Source organism: Salvelinus fontinalis, chromosome 35 (assembly GCF_029448725.1).
Source record: "Salvelinus fontinalis isolate EN_2023a chromosome 35, ASM2944872v1, whole genome shotgun sequence".
In the NCBI taxonomy this organism is placed as follows: Eukaryota; Metazoa; Chordata; class Actinopteri; order Salmoniformes; family Salmonidae; genus Salvelinus; species Salvelinus fontinalis.
The window spans coordinates 24,192,178-24,215,877 of NC_074699.1; the positions used below are offsets into that span (position 1 = coordinate 24,192,178).

General features: G+C 43.4%; 1 protein-coding gene across 1 annotated transcript in view; it reads right to left on the reverse strand.

The window, feature by feature from the left end:
* LOC129834594 (ras-related protein R-Ras2) overlaps positions 1-23,700 on the reverse strand; it is a 48,972-nt gene that overhangs the window by 24,714 nt on the left and 558 nt on the right. The gene's annotated exons all lie outside the window — the stretch shown is intronic.

The window sequence follows — 23,700 nt, forward strand, 5'->3', positions numbered from 1 at the left end:
TGTGACCATAGGATGGCAAGTGATTTCAATGGGTCTTTCTCCATTCTGTTTGGTTTATACTGTTAAATTCAACTTCAACCTAAAATAATTTCCTGTATTTCCATCCATTTCTACATTTCCTGCACTTATTTGAGATCATTTCCACACTGCCACGATATGGGCAAAAAACTAGGCCTTGTTTTTAACCAAATGTTGCAATTGCGATTTAGATTTAGAACACTTGGGTGAGCTTTTGGAATCATAGAAATATAATGTTTATTCTAATTCTATAGTTAGAATATAACTAACAGTGGGCACTTTGATTACAGTGTTTGACATGACAATGAATGAAAATGCCATGGACAAGTTATTGTGACAGGGTAGAAACTAAAACGTGATGTTCAGTGTTTCCTTGGGGAGCCTATAATCTTTTGCTACATTAAATCTTTATTCACGTAGACAACATATTCATGGTTGGCCTATTCCTCTTTGATTTAGAAGATACTGTTGCACAAACAACATGCTGATTTAGGCCTCCACCAGCACTGGTATCAGGCTGTATTAGCTAGCTACGTTTACTCTGACTTAGTACTTTTATTAGCTAGTTAGCTAGCCAGTATAGAGTAGAGCAGAGTATATAGTTAGCTAGCCAGCTAACTAGCGATTAGCATTAGTGGCTAACACGATTTAGCTTTAACTTCCTAAGAAAATACAAACTAGCTGTTTGCAGATGTAAATAACACAAACTAATATTGTAATTATAGAACGCTTGTGGATTTATATTAAGATCAAATAGGGAACAAATTCATTGGCATCAACATTGTTGCATGCGCTGCATTGACCATGCAGACTGAACGAAACCAAACATTCAAATACCGTTATAGAAGGTAAAGTAAAAACCCAAACCGGTCCGTGTATCAATACCGGTATATAGTAAAATATGGTATACCGCCAATCCCTAATTACCATATAGCTGATCCAGCATAAGATGAACAGCCAGAGCAGAGCACAGCCATGGATTCACCAATCAGTTCTGTGAAGGGAGGGAGGCCGGAGATTTCTCTCCAAAATTCTCTAGGCAATTAATTAACAAAAACACGCATATTAGAGGAAAATGGTATGCCTGCCTACTGGATCATAATAAGCGTGAACACAGCAGACTAAGAGGAAACGGAAGAGTTCATTTCCTTCCATATGTGCCCTTAATGCCCTATGAGGATTCAGAGACCTTGACTTCCAAATCAAGAAATTGAGCTTCTCTAATGAGAAAATGTAGATTAAATGGTAGGAAAACTTGTATTATCCCTTAGAAAAATTATGCAAACAGCTGCAACTTTATAATATCCCTCAATCCCAATACAGCTCCCCTCTCAGCCAAGCCTGACCAATTCCAGCACCTGGTCGAGCTGACACAGCGTTAGAGAGACACACACTACAGCTGGGCCCAAGGTAGGGTAGGACCAGGACACTGTGGAGGAGAGGTCCAGTAAAGGGTATGGGAGACGGGGTAGTAGGGGTAGGGAAGTACGGGACAGGGTAGGGGGGGGGTAGTAGGATCCCAGGTCCAAGTGCAGCCATTTCAATTAACAATACCGTTAAACTCAGGCCAGACCACCTAGTGTAGACTCTAGAAATAACCAAGTACCACCCTGTCAGTGGTCAACACCCCAGTCCTGCCTGCCAACCCTTGATAAAGATGTATGAACCAACCACCACCACAACTTTAACTTAATTTATAGTACCTGCACAACAGCAGTCAGCCATAACACAAATAACTGCTAATCTGACATGTTTTGGAAGTATGCAGGACTTGATGACTGCATACAAATACAGGTGATGAACTCAACTGTCTTTTCATCTGCATTGATTTATGGGAGAGTTGAACCAGTGCCAGCTCAAAGCAGATCCCAGTGAGGCCTGCTGATTTAACTCCAGACCTGCTTAAGACCTCTCATTTGTTTCTAGAATGCAGCAACAGAACTCCACCCTTGAAGTAGAGCTGTTCTGGAGATTTGCATAGTCAGGCTTTCCCTAGATTCTCCTTCATTCCCCAGCTTATCATGGATGTGAATGGGGAACTGGACTGGGCCATTATACTGGCTGTTATAGGGGTAGTCTACACTATCATACTGGTCTCTGCTTCCATTAGGGGTGTTAGGTACAGTCATGTTGAGGGTTCACTAGGATGACAGCCACTAGCCACAGTTGGCCATTCAAAAAAATGGTCTCCCAAACATCCAGCATTGTTGTCTCTTCAGGGTCAAAGTCCATTGATAAGGTGTACTTTTCAGAATATAGTCCATCTGAGTTCATCTTATCTCTGTCCCCACCAAGACTTTTTACACTGAGCCGTCCTCTAAAACAACCTCACTTGTGGAACTGCTCAGAGTAAATAAACACCTGTGAACATTGAGTTTAATTTGTATCAGTCAGGCAGCTGTAGACTTACACCACTCCCTTAGCCATCCCCTTCCTGTTCCCCTGCCCTCCCTTGTCCTACAGGGTTAACCTCTGCTGAACCTGGGGGACTGTCCAGGGGTCGCCTGTCCTCCAGCAGCCATCAGTAATCAACCATCACCCAGCACAAATAGCCACCATTACATTAAGGGTTAACATGAAGCAGATGGGAGAATAGGAGTTCTGCTTGTCCAATACTACCGTCTGCTATACTCCATCCCTCTCCACACCTTCATGTGTGACTTCATCCCACTGGAGAGTTCCAGCCAAGAAAACAATTACAATTTGTTGTGTGTGTGAGTAAGCGAGAGAAAGAGATGGAGAGGGGGAGAGAGAGGGGGGAGAGAGGGAGAGGGAGAGTGAGAACGAGAGAGAGAGTGAAAGGCCTACACTTCCTGGGGAAAAACCCACTTGTCCCATGAGCTCATGCAAACCAGAAAGGTCAAATATTCAATAACTAATACACATGAAGAGGGAGAGCACAGCAGCACACAATGGGTCCACCGCCTTAAAAGGGCGCCAGGGACCTCACCCCTGAAGCTGAAGGAAGCCTCTATCACTCTACTGTAAATGCTATTACACCGCTTCAATAGAAAACAGCACCATGTTGGAAATCTTTTAGGTGTACTGAAAACGCTTCTACTACGCTTCTACATAAATTCCTCATCACATCTGATCTCACCACATTTGAGGTGGTGGCTAGGGCTTTAGCATCTGGAATTATTTCATCTGATTGAAATTTTCTTGGTCTCAGTGAGCAGAAACTAGTGCCAATGTCCAGCTTTACCTGCTGTTTTATCATATCTCAAAACTCATATCTAACCCGACTGAGCAAAGAGAGGAAAGGTCCAGAATGATTCTGAACAAATGAAGCGATGAAGTGAAGTGTCCACAATGCCCCCAGCCTGTCATCCTCCCAATGGCCAGATAGAACCTATCCCCTGGCTCCTGCCTCTGCCAGAGCCTCTCAATCAGCCACCCACACCCAGGCCCCACCCCCGCAGAAGAGCCCTCCACCTCAGATACCAAAATCTATTTAGCTCCCAAATAGATGTTCTCACTGCACTGGAGCCAGGGCTCAGCCACGGGCCATGGTACAAAACATCACCAGGGGAAAGACTAGCTAGCTGGCTCGCCATAGTTAGAGCCTTATTCACCCCTGTGCTCAGGTCTCATACTGTGTACATATACAATTACACAGCAGCCCTCTGTCAGTCTACTGAGGCCTCTGCTCTGGTCTCACCCCGCACATAGCTCTGGACTGGATAATAGTGAGGTTACCATCAATTAGAGAATCATCTTAGATTAGCATCATTTAGAGTCTGAGAGGCTGAATGGGCTCCTCTGTGTCAGGACTAGGTCATGTTGCCTGGGGGCTCTCTGGAACAGGAGTCAACGGAAAAGAACACAGACACGCACAAACAGACACGCCACAGCAGTAGCAACGTTTCACCTCAAACATGAGACAGAGTAGCTTTATGGCATGAAACTACATGGGTAACAAAATCATATGTTCTGGCCTTGGTCTGAAAGTCCTATTTGGTCCTGGTGCTGTACACCATAAAGAGCGTAGCGACAAGGAGAGTGTTCCTGCTGAGTCTAAAGCAGGGAGGGAAATGTTGATCAAGTCCGCTGAGCCAACCAGGCGCTCCCCTGCCCTCCGTGGCATTATAACTTCAATCGGCAGGCTAAATATCACTGTGTGCTGGACTTTCACTGCTTTTGAACCCACTCAAAGGGCGCCATCAAAGAGGAGCCAGTAAAAGGCCTTTCTTCCCCGGCTGGCCACCAGAGCTCAAAGCATCCAGAGCCCGCAGCCAACTTAACATGCTCACTGGGACCTGACCACACCACTACCTCATCTCTTTCTTAACCCCAGTTTCTGGTCATGTCTTCTCATCACACGGCACCATTTTAGATACAGTAGAAAGCCACAGAGTTATTCGAGCAGACAGTGTGCAGTAAAAGAGCTGTGTGTGAACGAGCGTAGTTTCTGTTCCAGCAGGTCATGTGATGTTACCAATGTCCCCTTCCCCCCATTAAGCTAGCCTTAAGCCTAGCCATTGTGGTGGTGTTGATGTAGCCTTCTCTGTGGCTTTCGGTAATTTTGCTATGAGGGGCAGAAAAAAGTAATTTATATTTGTGCGTCTAACTTTCTCACTCATCATTATTCATGATTCATTCAGGATTATCTGTAATCATGGTAGAATCCACATTAATGTAGAAGTGTTTAGAAACATATTCTATTCTTATTTACAATGAAACTGACACCAAAGTGACACAATACATTATTTACCATTATTTCTATTGGGAAGAAAATAATCTGAATCACAACCAAATCAAACAGCAAATGCATCCAACACGTTTGTAGAGTCATAAGCTTGATGTAATCATTGCATGCTAGAAATATGGGACCAAATACTCAACTTTTGACTACTTTAATACACATAAGTGGATTTGTCCCAATACTTTTACAAAAAGTGCTGTAATTTCTTAGCGGTTAACCTGATATGGATGAAAATACCCTCAAATGAAAGCGGACAGTCTGCACTTTAACCTGTATCATTTCAAATCCCCAGTTCTGGAGTACAGAGACAAAACAACAACAAATTGTCACTGTCCCAATCATTTTAGAGCTCACTGTATGTGGTGGCTGAAACAAAGCACTAACAGAAGAGAGTGGGGCGATGAGCTGGCTCTGAAGTTCCCACAGTAAGAGCGTCTGAGCGAGAGATGGCCACGATAGGTTATTGTTGTTTCAATGAAGAACCTGTGCCACAGTTCTGCCACAGGTCTGGTATGAGATGAGGACACTAGGGAAAGGAAAGAGGGATACAACTGAATGCCTTCAACTGAAATGTGTCTTCCGCATTTAACCCAACCACTCTGACTAGGCTTGTTTATTATGAGTGAGATATGGGTACAGAGATTTGAGATGGGTACATAATACTGATAAGCCCTCATAAAGCTGCATCTGATAGGACAGGGGGTTGTTTTCCCACTACAGGAAGTAGAACAGTCTATGAGCTTAAGGGTTGCTGTAGAAGAGATGCACAAAGAGTTAGGGGTCAGTTATGGCCAGTCAGCCATGTCGTGAGTAAAACCCATGACTAGGACCCAGGACAGGGCCTCTCCTGACCACCCCAGATCAAACACACACCGCCCTGTGTCCTCCACCTAGCACCCAACCACCCACGTTGTTCTTATTCCACTTTCATTTACTAGTAGTAATAGCAGGTATGACATGTATCCTACCTGTCAGTACAGCTCCTGTTACAGATTCATCTCCCTCAATCTGCTGTAGTAGCGCTCCATGTATTTGCATTAGTGGTGTTTCTCCAGATGGTAAGCTTTGCAGAGGGTGATATGTCAGAAGGAATAAGGCCTCTCCTTGGCAGCATGTCAGAAACGCAACACCATTACCGTTTTAGGCCACCAGTCACACAACACAGAAAGTGGAAATGTTATTACCTCAGCAGGCAGCTCCTCATAAATAGAGCTAATGGACGTCACTCTCCTGCTCCCAGCCCCAAGGCCCAGGGCAGACAGACAGGCAGGCCTCCCCACATAGACCTAGCCCAGCCGCCCACCGGCCTCACAAGCCCTTACGTAACAACATGATAAATATAGGTGATATATTTCACTTCCACAAACCGTTCCCGTTGAGGGAAGTGGATATGGCTTGACCTAAATCAAACAAAGAAGTGAGGCCCTCAATTCCCTTTTAGCCATGTTTAAATCCAGAAACAATTAGCTTGATTGCCAACAGGGCTGTTTGTTGTAGTAAGACAGCTAAGACTCTCAGGTCTTCAACTTGGCCACTTTAAATGATGTCTAGAGTCAGGTTGAGGGCAGGATAAAGGAACATGTTTTGGTTACACATACCAAGCATTTATGAAACACCCTTGTTAGACGGCTGTTAACTTGGTGTGCGCTTGCTTGTGCCAACTAAACATTCTCGTTCATTTGTGTTTATTGAGACCAACTGGTGCTGAGTACATATTAGGAGCCATAACCAGTGACCCTGTCTCTCTTAGCAGCCACAGAACAGCAGCTGAGCATCCCACTAGTCCCGACTGCCATTTCTTTCTACCTACCCCATGAAAACTGATTACAGATCAGCTCTCCATATCCCATCTGGAACCTTAACCATTAAGAGCCAAACCACAAGACATGCCCAGGACCAGTTGTTACGGGCATAGGAGGCCACACGCCTGCTCACCCACTGTCATCAGCACATATGGGGAGTCATTCATGTAGCACTCCTCACCTGTTGAGAGGGGTTGTTCCATTCCCCTCCCCTCTCCTCTACCCTCCCCTACTCTCTCCTCTCCTTCTCTCTCCTCTCCCCTCCCCTCCCCTCCCCTCTCCTCCTCACTCCTCCCCTCTCTTCCCCTGTTGGACAGCAGGTGCCCAGCAGTAATGAGTCAGTCTCAGCTCAGCCTCAGCTGTCTGCAGACAGCCAGCAGCCTGCCCAGACAGTGCCAACTGTCATCCAGCCCAGAGCCTGCCTAAGCCTAGCCAAGGCCCCAGGGTAGGGCAGCCAGTGACGGGACGTCCCAGAACCAGGCTCTCAGTAACACACCATCAGTCTGCCTGGCCTTCCCCGTCCCCCTGGGAACAGACTTAGAGGGGTTAGTCCCAGGAGTGGACGTTCTAACAGACAAGCCCTTGGTTTGGTCAGCTAGCTGCATTCTGTCTGACACAGCTCCTCACTTCTCTACATCTATACAGACATTGATTTTCTAACACCCACATGGGAAAAGGACTGTAGAGAGGCACGGGGAAATCACTCTCTCTACAATGTTTAGATGGGAAATAACAGTGATGCAGGAGCGACATGGCACTCTCTCTACAATACCCACAAAAATAACTTCTATAGAGACATGATAATGAGGGACAAATGGCACATAGATTCCGAGAAACAATACCTAAACAAATTGACTAAAGAGTATCCTCTGTGCCTAGTATAAAATCCTTTTAGGCAGATTGGCTGCATGGGGTTGAGCGATATGGGGGCATGAGCTTCACAGCATGGCATTTTCCCATAGTCATCTTGTTGGTATATGAATCTCCGATGCAAGGAATGATACTGTCACAGTGAAACAGGCCTCAGCAGTGAAATGAATAGAGAAGGAGATTATCAAAGACAACACGCGCAGCTTCACAAGTAACCACACTTCTCTTCTCTCTGTCAGTCTCTCTTGCTTGGGTGACAGGCAGCCAGTAGGGACCAACAGCCTAAGATGAGCTGTGATTCAGACAGGAGGTGCATTTGACAAGCCTAACTCGATGTGATAAGCAAACTATTAATAATTCAATTAACAGATCCTCTGACTGCACAAGAGTCGGGAAGAGGACTGTCTGGAGTGAGGAGTGATTTGAGTAAACACTTGTTTCGATTTTAGTCAAATTGCAGTGTTGGGCTGGAGGGAGTATGTTTCAGCATGCTCTGCAGTAATGCCTCTGACACGGCAGCATACATTACATTAGTTCTCAACAGCACACATAAAGCAAGCAAACATCAGAAGGAAGGCTAGGAATTCCTCCTATTGTGATCAATGAGTATCATGATTAGCCCTGTCTACATTTGTTCGGATAGGGACCAATGCAAATATTGTTTTGGCAATTGCTGTGCCTTTTTAATGCCCGTTTGGGATTGTATCTTTCAGTAATGCAAACCGTTACTCATATATTGGGAAAACAAACTGACCAACCCTACATCAAGGCTCTAGCATCTTGTGAATTCCTGAAACAGTCATTATGCCTAATCCACGGTGACATTGTCCCAGAGAGACTGAGTACAGCAGAGGTTGGGGAGAGAAAATGAAATCAAAACAAACAGGAGGGATAATAGAAGCTGTGGGTTCTTCTCCTTTCTCTAACTGCCACTGCTGTTTGTTGTTGGAGCGATCCGTTACACGATGTCTCCAGGCCACTGTTGTCTCAGACACTCAGTAACACAGTCTGTCATGAATAGGGTGCCATTTGGGACCCAGATCAGATCTATCCAAATCAAACAAACAGAACCAGTATAACGTGCTGTGGTGAGATCAGGGACCAGACTGACTGGAATGCTGTGGCACTGTTGACACAAGGCATTTTAGGCAGATCCGATCATGATTTTGCAAGATGATAGTCAAATGTTATGGCAACAATAGCGTGTGGCTAGTATGGACAACTATGGCCTCTACAGACAGATTTGAGAAGAAAACAAAAGCCATGTCTAATTTAATGTTTCTCAAAACCAACCTCTCAGGGCATCCCCACTGAGCAAAAATTAAACACGTCCATATATCATATAACTAAAAGAATGGGCTGCAGTGGCAGCAGTATAGCAAACCAAACAGCCTGGCAGATCTGACACTAAATATTTGTTGAGTGTAAATAAAAGGGAGAGACATATAGGGAGACAGACAGACAAATATTTTATGTTCTAACAGATCAAGAGAGAGGGGGGAGGGGTGGTGAGACCAATTGCCTCTCTCTGGATCAGGTAGAAGCCATGGGCTCTTGGAGTCCCAAGGCCGACTGACAGCCATCCACGTCATACCATAGAGTCTAGACCAGGGATGGGCAACTCCAGTCCTCGGAGGCCTGATTGGTGTCACACTTTTGCCCCAGCCCCAGCTAACACACCCAGTTCCAATCATCAACTAATCATCATCTTCAGATGACAATGAAATTAGTTTAATCAGCTGTGTTTGCTAGAGATGGAGGAAAAGTGTGACAACTCCGGCCCCCGGGGACTGACCATAGACAGCCACTGAAACAGCCCCTTGTGCTTGAAAGGATGCACATAACTCTGCAATGCTGGGTTGTATTGGAGAGTCTCAGTCTTAAATCATTTTCTACAAATTTTCACAGAACCGTCTTTTGCAATTTCGATGAGGCTGTCTTGTTCAGATATCGGTAAGTGGACTGGAGGCAGGGCATGAAGGGGATAACGAATCCAGTTGTTTGTGTCATCTGTTTCGGGAAAGTACCTTCGTAATTGTGCACCCAACTCACTCAGCTGCTTTGCTATATCACATTTCACATTGTCCGTAAGCTTGAGTTCATTTGCACACAAATAATCATACAATGATGGAAAGACCTGTGTGTTGTCCTCTCTGTTAATGCAGACAGAGAAGAGCTCCAATTTTTTAATCATAGTCTGAATTTTGTCCCACACATTGAATATAGTTGCGGAGAGTCCCTGTAACCCTAGATTCAGATCATTCAGGAGAGAAAAAACATCACCCAGATAGGCCAGTCGTGTGAGAAACTCGTCATCATGCAAGCGGTCAGACAAGTGAAAATTAGTCAGTTAAGAAAACTTTAAGCTTGAATCTCTTTTTTTTTTTTTTTTTTTAACGTGTCAATACTGCCCCTTGATAACCAGCACACTTCTTTCTGTATGTTGTAAAAGCATTACATGGTCGCTGCCCATATCATTGCATAGTGCAGAAAATACACGAGAGTTCAGGGGCCTTGCTTTAACAAAGTTAACCATTTTCACTGTAGTGTCCAAAACGTCTTTCAAGCTGTCAGGTATCCCCTTGGCAGCAAGAGCCTCTCGGTGGATGCTGCAGTGTACCCAAGTGGCGTCGGGGGCAACTGCGTGCACGCACGTTTCCACTCCCCTATGTCTTCCTGTCATGGCTTTTGCTCCATCAGTACAGATACCAACATGAGCAGCAGCTACGTTGGCTATAAATATAAATGGACTGTTTGAAAATGTGAAGAAAAAGTTACAAAAAAAATCTCTCTCTATATATATATATATATATATTGAATCACATTCTTATTGCGTGTACCCCAGTTTGGGAATACCTGCTCTAGATAGCTAATGTCCCAGGAGGGGTTGCTGCTAACAAATCATTTTAAACCAATGCCTGTCTGGGGAAGTGCTGTGTCACACATGGTTACACACCCACAGCCTCACCATGTCATATACTGAACAAAAATATAAAATGCAACATGCAACAATTTAGCTGAGTTACAGTTCATATAAGGAAATCAGTCAACTGAAATAAATTCATTAGGACCTAATATATGGATTTAGGGGTACAGCCAGGCCCAGACAATCATAATTATTTTTTCCCCACTAAAGGGCTTTATTACTGACAGAAATACTACTCAGTTTCATCCAATGTTCGGGTGGCTGGTCTCAGATGATCCAGCAGGTGAAGAAGCCGGATTTGGAGGTCCTGGGCTGTAGTTGTTACACGTGGTCTGTGGTAATGAGGCCAGTTGGACGTACTGACAAATTCTCTAAAACGATGTTGGAGGCAGCTTATGGTAGAGAAATTAACATTGAATTCTCTGGCAACAGCTTTGGTGGACATTCCTACAGTCAGCATGCCAATTGCACACTCCCTCAAAACTTGAGACATCTGTGGCATTGTGTTGTGTGACAAACCTGCGCATTGTATAGTGAACTTTTTTTGTACCCAGCACAAGGTGCACCTGTGTTATGATCATGCTGCTTAATCAGCTACTTTATTTACCACACTTGTCAGATGGATGGATTAACTTGGCAAAGGAGAAATTATCTCTAACAGGGATGTAAACAAATTTGTGCACCAAATTTGAGAGAAATAAGCTTTTTGTGTGTATGGAACATTTCTGGGAACTTTTATTTCAGCTCATGAAACATGGGACCAACAATCTACATGCTGCGTTGATCTACATGCTCGTTGTTTGTGTTCAGTATAGATCAGGGGTAGACAACCCTGGTCCTGGAGGACCACAGGAACTTCATGTGTTTGATTTAATTGACCTGGAAAACATGGTGTGTTGAATTTGGGCACTGAACTGTTTAATTAGCTCAGTTGGTCAGGTGTGGTGCCTAGTTGGAACAAAATCCTGCCGTATCTGCGGGACTACAGGAACAGGGCCGTCTAACCCCGGTCATAGATGATAGAGGTCTGAGAGGAACCCATGCCTCCATATCTTATGTGAACAGTCAACCAAGTCGAAGCTCAATAAGTGAGAAAGTTACAGTTACAGAGCTCTCACAGCACCAGAGTTCACACAAAGCAGATTGTGTTAAAGATGATGTGACACACGTTACTTTTCCTCTTGTCACACTTTGATAGTCCCTGTTTCACTGTGACTCTATGGATCGGGCCAAATGAGGGGAGGCTGGTAAGCATAAGCGACAGATCCTCCAGCAAATGTAATTTGTGTGAGCTTGGAGATGGGAGGCATATGTTCCCTGTGTCCGTGCAGACCATGAACATTTACACAGCCCCAGGCCAGGCAGCCGTGTTCTAATCTGTTCCTGTTCATGGTAGGAAGTGATTATCTGAACAGAAACACATGCACTCTCGGGATCCTCTCCCCTGCTGTCCCTGAGAACATAGAGAATCACAGTCACTGTATGCTAAACCCACAGATGAACTGGAAATAGTTTTTTACTGTGAATGCATGAAAAAGGGGATAGAAATAGAAACGGAATTCTACCCGAAGAAATTCAGTGGCTTAGTGGAAACAACAACTCTTATCCTCTGCAAGGTGAGAGGTAGAATCCATTGTTGTGGTTTTTTTTTACTAACTGTCAGCCCAGTCTCATTTTCTTGTGTGTGTGTGTGTGTGTGTGTGTGTGTGTGTGTGTGTGTGTGTGTGTGTGTGTGTGTGTGTGTGTGTGTGTGTGTGTGTGTGTGTGTGTGTGTGTGTGTGTGTGTGTGTGTGTGTGTGTGTGTGTGTCAGCTCATGCCCTGCCAGACATGGTTTCTACAAGCAGTTAATTCAGGTAAACAGGATACCTAAAGTAGAGGCAGGGCCTTTGAAAAGCCACAGGAGTAAATACTTGCCCTGATGTGAGACCAACGGAGAGAGAGAGAGAGAGAGAGAGAGAGAGAGGAGGCCCTGTGGTGAATCGAGGGGGGAGGGGTAAACACATACCCACTGCTTTTCTCTAACCATCACTTGTTTCCCTCAACACCTGTCTATCATCTCCTCTCCTCTATGAATAGCCATGACCATGTCAGAGCAACAACAAAAACCCTTTGCTGTGGCACTCTAGTATAGTGAAACTCAACAGGGAGGAACATTCCACCTGACCATACATTATAAACATTAATATCCATCAAATAAACAGGAATAACACAGTAGTAAGCGCTCTGATTGGTGGTAGCACGTCTACATGGGGGGGGTTGGGCAATCAGTATCACCGACTCCCCCCGTCTCTAGTCTCTGTCTGTCTAAGACTCAGGGTCAATTAGACACTGATAATAGTCGTGATGAGAAGACTTGCCTTCAGTGGAAGCCTTCTGTAATGCAGTTTATTCACTAGGAGCCAATGGAAAAGCCTGCCCTCAGTGAACGTGGACCACACCACCCACTAGAGGTCTTCACGGGTCACTAGAGGTCTTCACGGGTCACTAGAGGTCTTCACGGGTCACGGGTCCATCCCAACCTGAATACCGAGACCCCAACCCGAATACCCGAGACCCGAACCAGGTCCAAAGTTGTAACTTTTCCCTCGGGTCAGGTCCTATTTGATTGTCAGTGGGTCTCAGGTCTATGTTACTACAGCTAATAGACCAGAGTGGACCAGACCACGGCTTTGCATAGGCTATAGCATATTTATTTTACGCTAATAAGGTGAATTTATTTACTTATAGAAGGCCTAGCCAACATGTAAAGATGTATTTGTTAACCAGAAGAGAAATTTGGCAATATTTTATTTTTTATTTATTTCACCTTTATTTAACCTGGTAGGCCAGTTGAGAACAAGTTCTCATTTACAACTGTGACCAGGCAGTTTTTGTCACTCGTTCCAATCGGGTCTGGTCTAGACCCGGACCTGTTAGGGAACGAGTTGGGTCTAGGTCTGGTTGTCGTCAGGTCCATTCGGGTTTGGGTATGATTGTCCTCGGTTCTGTTCTGGTCCGGTCCCAACTTTTTTGGACCCGAGAAGATCTCCTCAACCCATTGCATGCAGATGGGCGGGTGCGTCCAGTCCATTCAAATCCCAGACCCATTATTATTTTGATGTATCTTTAAATTCTTGTCATTTAGCAGACTTACAGACTTAAAATGAATGCATTCATCTTAACCCTAAAATCACCAACAGGGGTCAAAAATGTAATCTCTTTTGTATACTAGTTGTGCGTGGCTAAGATGAAAATGTGGACTCAATAGTACAATTTGTGATAAAAGCACCAATTTTGGCACAGGTGTAGGTGTATGTACCCTGAAAAGATATACAGTGCATTTGGAAAGTATTCAGACCCACATTTTGTTACGTTACAGCCTTATTCTATATTGGATAAAATATTTGTTTATTCTCATCAATCTACACACAATGCCCCATAATGACAAAGCAATAACAGTTTATTTTAGATTTTTGCAAATGTATTAAAAAAAAAGTATTCAGACCATTTACTCAGTACTTTGTTGAAGCACCTTTGGCAGCGATTACAGCCAAGTCTTGTTGGGTGTGACTCTACAAGCTTGGCACACCTGTATTTGGGGAGTTTCTCCGATTCTTCTCTGCAGATCCTCTCAAGCTCTGTCAGGTTGGATGGGGAGCGTCGCTGCACAGCTATTTTCAGGTATTTCCAGAGATGTTCAATCGGGTTCAAGTCCGGGCTCTGGCTGAGTCAATCAAGAACATTCAGAGACTTGTCTCGAAGCCACTCCTGCGTTGTCTTGGCTGTGTGCTTAGGGTCGTTGTACTGTTGGAAGGTGAACATTTGCCGCAGTGAGGTCCTGAGCGCTCTGGAGCAGGTTTTCATCAAGGATCTCTCTGTACTTTGTTCCTTTCATCTTTCCTTCAATCATGTCTAGTCTCCCAGTCCCTGCTGCTGAAAAACATCCCCCAAATGATGCTGGCATCACCATGCTTCACCGTAGAGATGGTGCCAGGTTTCCTCCAGACGTGATGCTTGTTATTCAGGCCAAAGAGTTCAATATTGGTTTTATCAGACCAGAGAAACTTGTTTCTCATGTTCTGAGAGTATTTTAGGTGTCTTTTGGCAAACTCCAAGTGGGCTGTCATGTGCCTTTTACTGAGGAGTGGCTTCCGTCTTGCCACTACCATAAAGGCCTGCTTGGTGGAGTGCTGCAGAGATGGTTGTCCTTCTGGAAGGTTCTCCCATTTCCACAGAGGAACTCTGGAGCTCTGTCAGAGTGACCATCGGGTTCATGGTCACCTCCCTTACCAAGGCCTTTCTCCCCGATTGCTCAGTTTGGCCGGGCGTCCAGCTCTAGAAGAATCTTGGTGGTTCCAAACTTCTTCCATTTAAGAATGATGGAGGCCACTGTGTTCTTCAATGCTGCAGAAATGTTTTGGTGCCCTGCTCCAGATCTGTGCCGTGACACAATTTTGTCTAGGGGCTCTACAAACAGTTCCTTCGTCCTCATGGCTTGGTTTTTGCTCTGACATGCACTGTCAACTGTGGGACCTTATATAGACAGGTGTGTGCCTTTCCAAATCATGTGCAATCAATTGAATTTACCACAGGTGGACTCCAATGAAGTTGTAGAAACATCTCAAGGATGCTCAATGGAAACAGAATGCACCGGAGTTCAATTTTGAGTCTCATAGCAAAGGGTCTGAATACTTATGTAAATAAGGTATTTCTAAAAAAACAGTTTTGGCTTTGTCATTATGGGGTATTGTGTGTAGATTGATGTGGGCAAAAATTTTTTTAATCAATTTTAGAATAAGGCTGTATCAAAATGTGGAAAAAAGTCAAGGGGTCTGAATACTTTCCCAAATGCACTGTAGATATGAGGCCACCCCAGATGTGGTCCCTGTGGGGTGTGGCAGCCAGTAAAACTAATAAATAGCTAGCGACTGGAAAGAGCTGCAACAAACACTCAAACTGGACAGTTTTATCTCAATCTCTTCATTCAAAGACTCAATCATGGACACTCTTACTGACAGTTCTGGCTGCTTTGTGTGATGTATTGTTGTCTCTACCTTCTTGCCCTTTGTGCTGTTGTCTGTGCCCAACAATGTTTGTACCCTGTTTTGTGCTGCTTCCATGTTGTGCTGCTTCCATGTTGTGTTGCTAACACGCTGTGTTGTCATGTGTTGCTGCCATGCTATGCTGTCGTCTTAGGTCTCTCTTTATTGAGTGTTGTCTCCCTTATCTTGATGTGTGTTTTGTCCTATATTTTTATTTCATTTATTAGCATTTTTAATCCCAGCCCCCATCCCCGCAGGAGGCCTTTTGCCTTTTGGTAAGCAGTCATTGTAAATAAGAATTTGTTCTTAACTGACTTGCCTAGTTAAATAAATGTAATAAAAAAATGTTCAATCGCCAATTTCTCAGCCTCTGTGTCACGATCGTCATGGGTCGTGACATGGGACGTGTTCATTCTATTTATTTATTAACTGAACACCGACAACAACAAAACAAAATACGAACGTGCCGTTCTGCAGGGCAAAATAACAACCAGTGCAAAATTAAGAACCCACAAAAGGACTGCCTAAGTTTGATTCCCAATCAGAGACAACGATAGACAGCTGCCTCTGATTGGGAACCACACTCGGCCAAAAACAAAGAAATAGAAAACATAGAAATAAAGAAACTAGAATGCCCACCCTAGTCACACCCTGGCCCAACCAAAATAGAGAATAAAAACCTCTCTATGGCCAGGGCGTGACACTCTGAGTATCATAGAAACACACTGTGAATGAATCATTTGACTAGAAATGTGTGAAAATGTAAAAATATATGATTATTTTGGGGAATTTAAACCATTTACTTGTGTTAGAAAAGGTTAATACATTAAGAAGTGTTACTGTTTGACAGAAAGTGTCATTTTGCCATAATTTCCAACTGTGTAAAAAATTAACCCCTTTGGTGGTTTTAGGGGTCGAAATACATTCTTTTGGTGCTTTAAGGGTGAGCTAGACGAGACAACCACATATCAGAGTCATCGCAAGTACATTTTTTTTATCAGCAAAGTCTGTGCTAGTCGACACCCCTGCTCAGGGAACAAGGATTGTTGTTGGTCTGACCCATGGCACTATGCCAGGTTCTGGTCTGTTACCCAGGCAACAAGGAAGTGGTCCTCTATAAACTTTTTAAAAGAGCAGTCAGAGTTGATCTCCTGCCTTATTCTTTACCACAGGGACCACGAACAGTGAGTTTATCATTGATCTGATCTTATTGAAATGTACTATGTTATGATCAGCACTACTATGTAACCATGTTCTGCCTATTTAGGTACAAATGCTAGATGTTTGGACAGAAAACAAAGATAGTAGAGAAACCTGACTCCACCCAGTCTAATGATACATCAATAATAAACCTGATCTTTGCTCAGAATAACATCACATCAGTCTCTTGGTACACAGACACCAACTGCAAGACCTACTGAATGGGTTTTATTGTGATTAGATCTCCATAGGGTTTTTATTCAGACTCAATCTAATATCAAGTTACAGACTGGTATTACATCATTCCTTATCCTTCAGGGCAGGGTTCCCAAATAGGCAGACCGTGGGCCAAATTCAGACGATTTTATTTGGCCCCCTAAGTTCTGAACAAAGAATCAATACATTCCTGTAAAATCACCAGGATTTAAAATGATTTATAATGATGGTCTGGCCCCCCAAACCTCCACTCAAGAAAAAAATAGGCCCACGGCTGAATCTAATTGGGAACCCCTGCTTTAGGGTAAGAGACCATCACAGACTTGTCATTGAAAACCAAAATAATTTCAACATTATCTCTTAACCCTTGAGTCTAAGCCTTTAAGAACTAAACATGATTACAATGTTGCGCAAACATTGTGCTCCATTATGCACTCAAAACTATCATACAAATACATTCATAGGAATGTGTATGGTCATTATAACATGTTCATCAAATTATAACATTTAGGTTAGAGGGAAATGTATGAATTTTCTCTCCCTCTGACAACACCCATATGGAATTGGAAAAATGACTTCTACAGGACTTTTTTGGTCTGTAAGCAGGAGAGTTGTTTGTTTTAGTGGCTCAGAATGAAGTGCTGTGAAAACTACTTCCCTGCTATGAGCTCAGAGAGCGGTTCACTTCACAGGAACACACACTCAACGAGCCAGCTCTGTGAGAAATCAACAGGTGACCCTCCTGAAGAACAAAACCAACAATGTTCCCTCATCACCCACCTTGGCAGCACTACCAAACACACACACACACACACACACACACACACACACACACACACACACACACACACACACACACACACACACACACACACACACACACACACACACACACACACACACCTAAATGTGTGGGGTTACCAACACCCTCAAAGAAAATGAAAAACCAGCTCAAACCAAATTGGATCAGTGGTATATGGTATCACCAAGCTAGATAGAATGCTACAACACTGCTTATGTCCAAAAATAGGTTTAAAGTGTGCTGGTCCTGGTCAGTTTCCACACCGCCTGGTATTCAGCCACCTTGTCCTGGGTGTGTGGGAATGCACACCCCCATCACCACTGCTGCAAACACTTTACTTAGCCCGCTGCGTCTATTTCAGAGAAATGTGCATGAAACAATCCCCAAACCCCATCACTCACTCACTCACTCACACACACAACCACACACACACACACTCACACACACGCACACCTTGCCTGAAAATGCCCAGGAAAGAACGCCCACATGCTTAATCTGTATTTATTCAATTAGAACCTAGAGCAGCAGCATTTCTCCTAAATGACCTCATCTCAGTAATCAAAACCATGCTCAGAATGAGACAGAGAGAGGGGGTAAAGAGAGCAAGAGAGAGGAGAGAGAGGGGGTGGAGAGAGGAGGTAGAGAGAGGTGGTAGGGAGAGCGAGAGAGAGAGAGAGAGAGAGAAAGGAGATGGAGGGGGTAGAGAGAGGAGAGAGAGGGGGTAGAGAGAGGAGGTAGAGAGAACGAGAGAGGAGGTAGAGAGAGCGAGAGAGAGGAGAGAGAGGGGGTAGAGAGAGGAGAGAGAGAGAGGAGGTAGAGAGAGCGAGAGAGGGGGTAGAGAGAGCGAGAGAGAGGAGAGAGAGGGGGTAGAGAGAGGAGAGAGAGAGAGGAGGTAGAGAGAGCGAGAGAGGGGGTAGAGAGAGCGAGAGAGAGGAGAGAGAGGGGGTAGAGAGAGGAGAGAGAGAGAGGAGGTAGAGAGAGCGAGAGAGGGGGTAGAGAGAGCGAGAGAGAGGAGAGAGAGGGGGTAGAGAGAGTGAGAGAAAGAAAAAGAAAGAGAGCACTTAAGTACTCACTGTTTAGGTGTCTTTAACCTCTGATCATACTGGTCTGTATCTAATCCTTCATGACTCTATCAGGCTGGATAGTGTGCTCTCCCACTGAATCACACAGCAGAGAGACAACTCCAGCAGAAATGAAAGAGTCAGTGATAAGGACTAATATTAGCAGCTGTGTGTTCATGCACCATGCTTTACTACTCTGTCATCCAGTCTGGCGAGAAGATAGCATTTCACTCCCACAGGTGCCATGGTTGCTAATGATAACTTCCACAAAGGAACCATAGCAGAAATGTTGTTCATACCATCGGCCAAGCAAATGAGTGACATTAGATATGGGATCAAATGGCTTGAACCCCACCACCCCACATTGAGTCATGTTTTCCATCTGTTGAATAACACTCTGTGTCCCATTTTTTTTTTTGATGACTCAATGTTATGTCACCTCTCTGCCATTCTACTCACTGGCTTGACTGTGTCTTTACTTCAACCACTCCCAGTGGTGACTACCTGCCTGCCCTGTCACTCTGTTATTGTAAAGGGTGACATCATCCTCCCTGCACTGTAAAAGGACCCTCACTTCAGCCATTGTGTGACTAGTCTAGTATACACTACAACGGTTTCAGGAGCTAGGTTTCCATCCAATTGGCGACAGATTTTCATGAGAATATTCTAAAATACGCATAAAGAAAATACGCACATTTTCCCACCAGTGGTGTGTTTCCACCAAATTGACTTGTTTCAGATAAAAATCAGTGCATGTTTCAGATAAAAATCTGAACTTGATTTATTTTTTTATTTCACCTTTATTTAACCAGGTAGGCTAGTTGAGAACAAGTTCTCATTTGCAACTGCGACCTGGCCAAGATAAAGCATAGCAATTCGACACATACAACAACACAGAGTTACACATGGAATAAACAAAACATACAGTCAATAATACAGTAGAAAAATAAGTCTATATACAATGTGAGCAAATGAGGTGAGATAAGGGAGGTAAAGGCAAATAAAAGGCCATTGTGGCGAGGTAAATACAATATACCAAATAAAACACTGGAATGGTAGATTTGCAGTGGAAGAATGTGCAAAGTAGAAATATGAATAATGGGGTGCAAAGGAGCAAAATAAATAAATAAATAAATACATTCGGGGAAGAGGTAGTTGTTTGGGCTAAATTATAGATGGGCTATGTACAGGTGCAGTAATCTGTGAGCTGCTCTGACAGACAGCTGGTGCTTAAAGCTAGTGAGGGAGATAAGTGTTTCCAGCTTCAGAGATTTTTGCAGTTTGTTCCAGTCATTGGCAGCAGAGTACTGGAAGGAAAGATGACCAAAGAAGGAATTGACTTTGATGGAAACTTCAATGTTTCCATCACATTTTCAACTCGACCGATAGTTGTCACAAAAAACTCTTGTGTTAAATACAAAAATGTGTCTACTCTGGTCTTGGCCCGTGCACTCTATCCAACAGCTCACAGATACAGTGTGGGTAGACTGTGCGGGTAAGCTAGTCTATATGATGAAATTATTATGGATAAGAGCGGGAATGTTTGTATTTGTCAAAAGGCAGTCAAGGATCGATCATCATGTCACCAGAATAAAACCCTCGATATTTATTGGAAAGGAGCATCAAGATCATTGTACACTTTCACCACCCTGTGAAATTCATAACTTATTTAATCTGTAGCCTAATAAACTGTCTATTTGAGCATAAAGGCGTTTTCACCACCATTTCTCACATTATTCATTTTGCCGACACAAAAAGATTCCACCATGTCGAACGAACAAATGATCTGTGGACATTTATAAAATTGAAATTAACTTCCTGTTTCCATAACAGCTGTCAAGATTTTTATAAGGTATGACTTTACTCGCATAAAAACTGTGGACGAAAACGTGGTTACTGAGCCAAGATTTTTTATTTTTTTTTGTATCTCTGTAATGCCTTTACCTTAAATATGGCGTCAGGTTTCTTTCACCAGTAAATCTCATCTGATTCCATCAAGTGCACACTACCACACACAATCACTACCACACACAATCACTACCACACACAATCACTACCACACACAATGTGGCTCATGTTTTCTTTTACAAATCTAGGAGGTCCATAGAAAATGAACAGGAGTGGAGGGACTTCCTTTTCCAAAGGTGCTGATTCCGGCTGTTCCATGATCATTAACCCAACATGACTCAGACAACACTCCGTCCCCCACCCCAACCGACCCTCCACCCCTCCACAGATCTGGATGGTAAAGTCTGGACTCAACAGCCAGCTGTGAGTTTTTCTCCCTGGCAGCCGGCTTCTAGAAAACTCTAATAGGATGTAGGCGCTTTCCATGATGTCAACATTCTACACATGACCAAATTCCTTGTTTTTCTTTACATCCACAGACATATACAAAATAAATACGCAAAGGAATGCAGTCAACACACCAACTACAATTTTGACTAGATCTTGTCTACAAGGTGAATAGCAAAGTGACAGCCAAATGGTTGGCATAAAACACTGTAATGGTACTCAGCCAAGTATAGAACTTCCTTTGCCTTTTTAGGGGCTATGAATCACCCAGTAACAGATGAATGATATTGGTTACTAAGCTCAAGCACTTGTTTGGCCAGCTGCAATGGTGCACAAATAAAACAGAAGAAACCTAAATGCTGCAGGGCCAGTGTGTCACACACTGCCCAGGATATTAACCTGCTGTAACATTCTGCTAAAGTATGTGTGTCCTCCCACAGCACTGTCTGAAAGACCCCTGGCCCTCTCTCTCTCAGCTCGGGGCTCTGGCTGGGCCATGGGTGACATCCCATCCCACCCTCCAAGTTCTGTGGTTTAGATCTTGGATCAGATTGCTTGGGCTGGGTGAGGATCCTGAGCCTATGACCAGGGATCATCGCCTATGACCAGGGATCATCAACTAGATTCAGGCGTGGGCCGATTTTTTCTTGAGCGGATGGTCAGGGGGCCGGAGCATTGTTACAAACAATTTGCAGAATGCAAATTGACCGCAAGAAGCCAAACAGATATAATATTTACCAAAAACATAATCATTTCAAGCCTTGCTTACATGCAGGGAACCCTGCTATAGACTATGCATGCAGAGCATATAGGCCGTTAATACTGCACTCATTTCTCACAGATTTAACATACTGTATATATTGGGAATTCCTTTGCATTTTGGATGTTAAGGTACAAATAAGAGGTTGATGCTCATCTAAAAGATATGGTTGCACATTATTATGTTATACCGCTATTCACAATGAACACAGTTGTGGTATGGTTATTATAAAGAGGAATAAAGAGTGTTGATCAAGACTGGATTGGACACATTCTGAAATGCTAAGTGCATACAAACAAAGAGTCTTATTTCCCAAATGAATGTTCTTTAGTGAGTGCGGACTGACCTGCAAATTTCAACTAAAGGCTCCAAAGGCACCGTTGCCATGACAAAGTAATCATCCAGAAAATATCTGTGAACTGCTGATCGCTGAGCTGCATACAGTCTTCTTCTACCTATCTTATATTCTACTCATCTTGTTAACAAACAACAATCTTGTTGCTTAAACAAAATGTAATAACCAGTCTAATATTATCTTGGTGTTACTGTCCTATCAGTATTTTTAGTTTCATATCACATGGTAATTAATCACATTACTGTCTCATTACACTGTAATAAGGAACTTGTACTGCGGTTTGCTGTTCCCTATCCCTACTGGAACAAGTCAACAGTGCATGTTTCCTTGTTTGGACCAAAACACAAGTATTTGCTAAAAATACTAAAGGACTTTGAAGTGTTTATACAATACTTAGCCTACTGTTCCATTCCAAAGAAGAATAGGGTCAGAATGGCTGAACCCGTGGTACAATAATCTGATTTGACCAATATCCATGGTATACATTTAATGAGCTTTCTGAAACCTTATTAGACCTTCAGATCACAACAAAAGCCTCAAGCAGCACGTGCTGCTGACTGCCCCACTATTGTCTCAGTCACTTTAGACATGCAGCTGCCCGCCTCCAGTCTAGTCTCCTGGAATTAGGACCTGGCATTATAGACTCCTGAAGACACAAAGAGGATTCCAAAGCTTGTCCACTCACTCTCAGTTACACTTTCATGAGCAGCTTCACCAAGAAACTAACTGTGAATATAAAGGTTTTGAAGTGAAAAGGGAAAGACAAAGAGTTAAAAGTGTGGGTACCTATGGACAACACACTGTGTGTTGGAATGCCATTGACAAGACTATAAAGGACAACTGTGGCTGGGCAAAAGCTGCTTGGGCCACTGGCTTGAACAACAACTGTCTTTAACAGCAGCTGTCATTGCTCTGCAACCGTTTGAGCAACATAAGGGATTGATCAAGATTCACACATGATATCAATGTTAGAGAAAGGCTTACATGTAGGGATATTCTCTGTAATAAATATGCTTACAGTTATGGATGTGTAGGAATTTCTTTATATAATAGGCTGATTCACCTAGATTGTTGGGATCCAAATGAAGGTTAGTTAGTCTGTTGGCTAAACCGTTATTAGGCTATTCAATGGGCATATTCATTGTCTGATAATGAACATGGTCTACATTAATAAAAATGGTAGACAAGAGATTTGTCAATACTGCACCTAATGGGTATGATGGAAAATATGTTCAATGTGCCTGTTCAATGTGAGTTTACATAGGAATTTGTTTGAGATTTATGCTTTCAAGTACAGCAGGCCCAGAAGTTCTGAACTACGTGTTATATTGTAGCCGACAATTATAGACTGATGTATCGCCGCACCGGGCAGGACGATCCACCCAAATATAGCTACAAAACAAGAGATATGTTGACAACTCAACTTTGAAAATAAGTATTTTTAAATTGCGGCTGTACAGGTAGCCGAATGTTGTAATACTTAGATTATACAGTCTTACATCAGAGTTCAGCATAAATCACAATTGTGAGACTATTTCTTCACTATTTATTCCACAATTACTTTCAATAGCCGAGCGAGATTACGTTGCCAATTGACCTGTTATTCATTATATTGACAAATAGGCTCAAAATACACATTTTATCTAAACACAATTTCAAGTTTTTTCC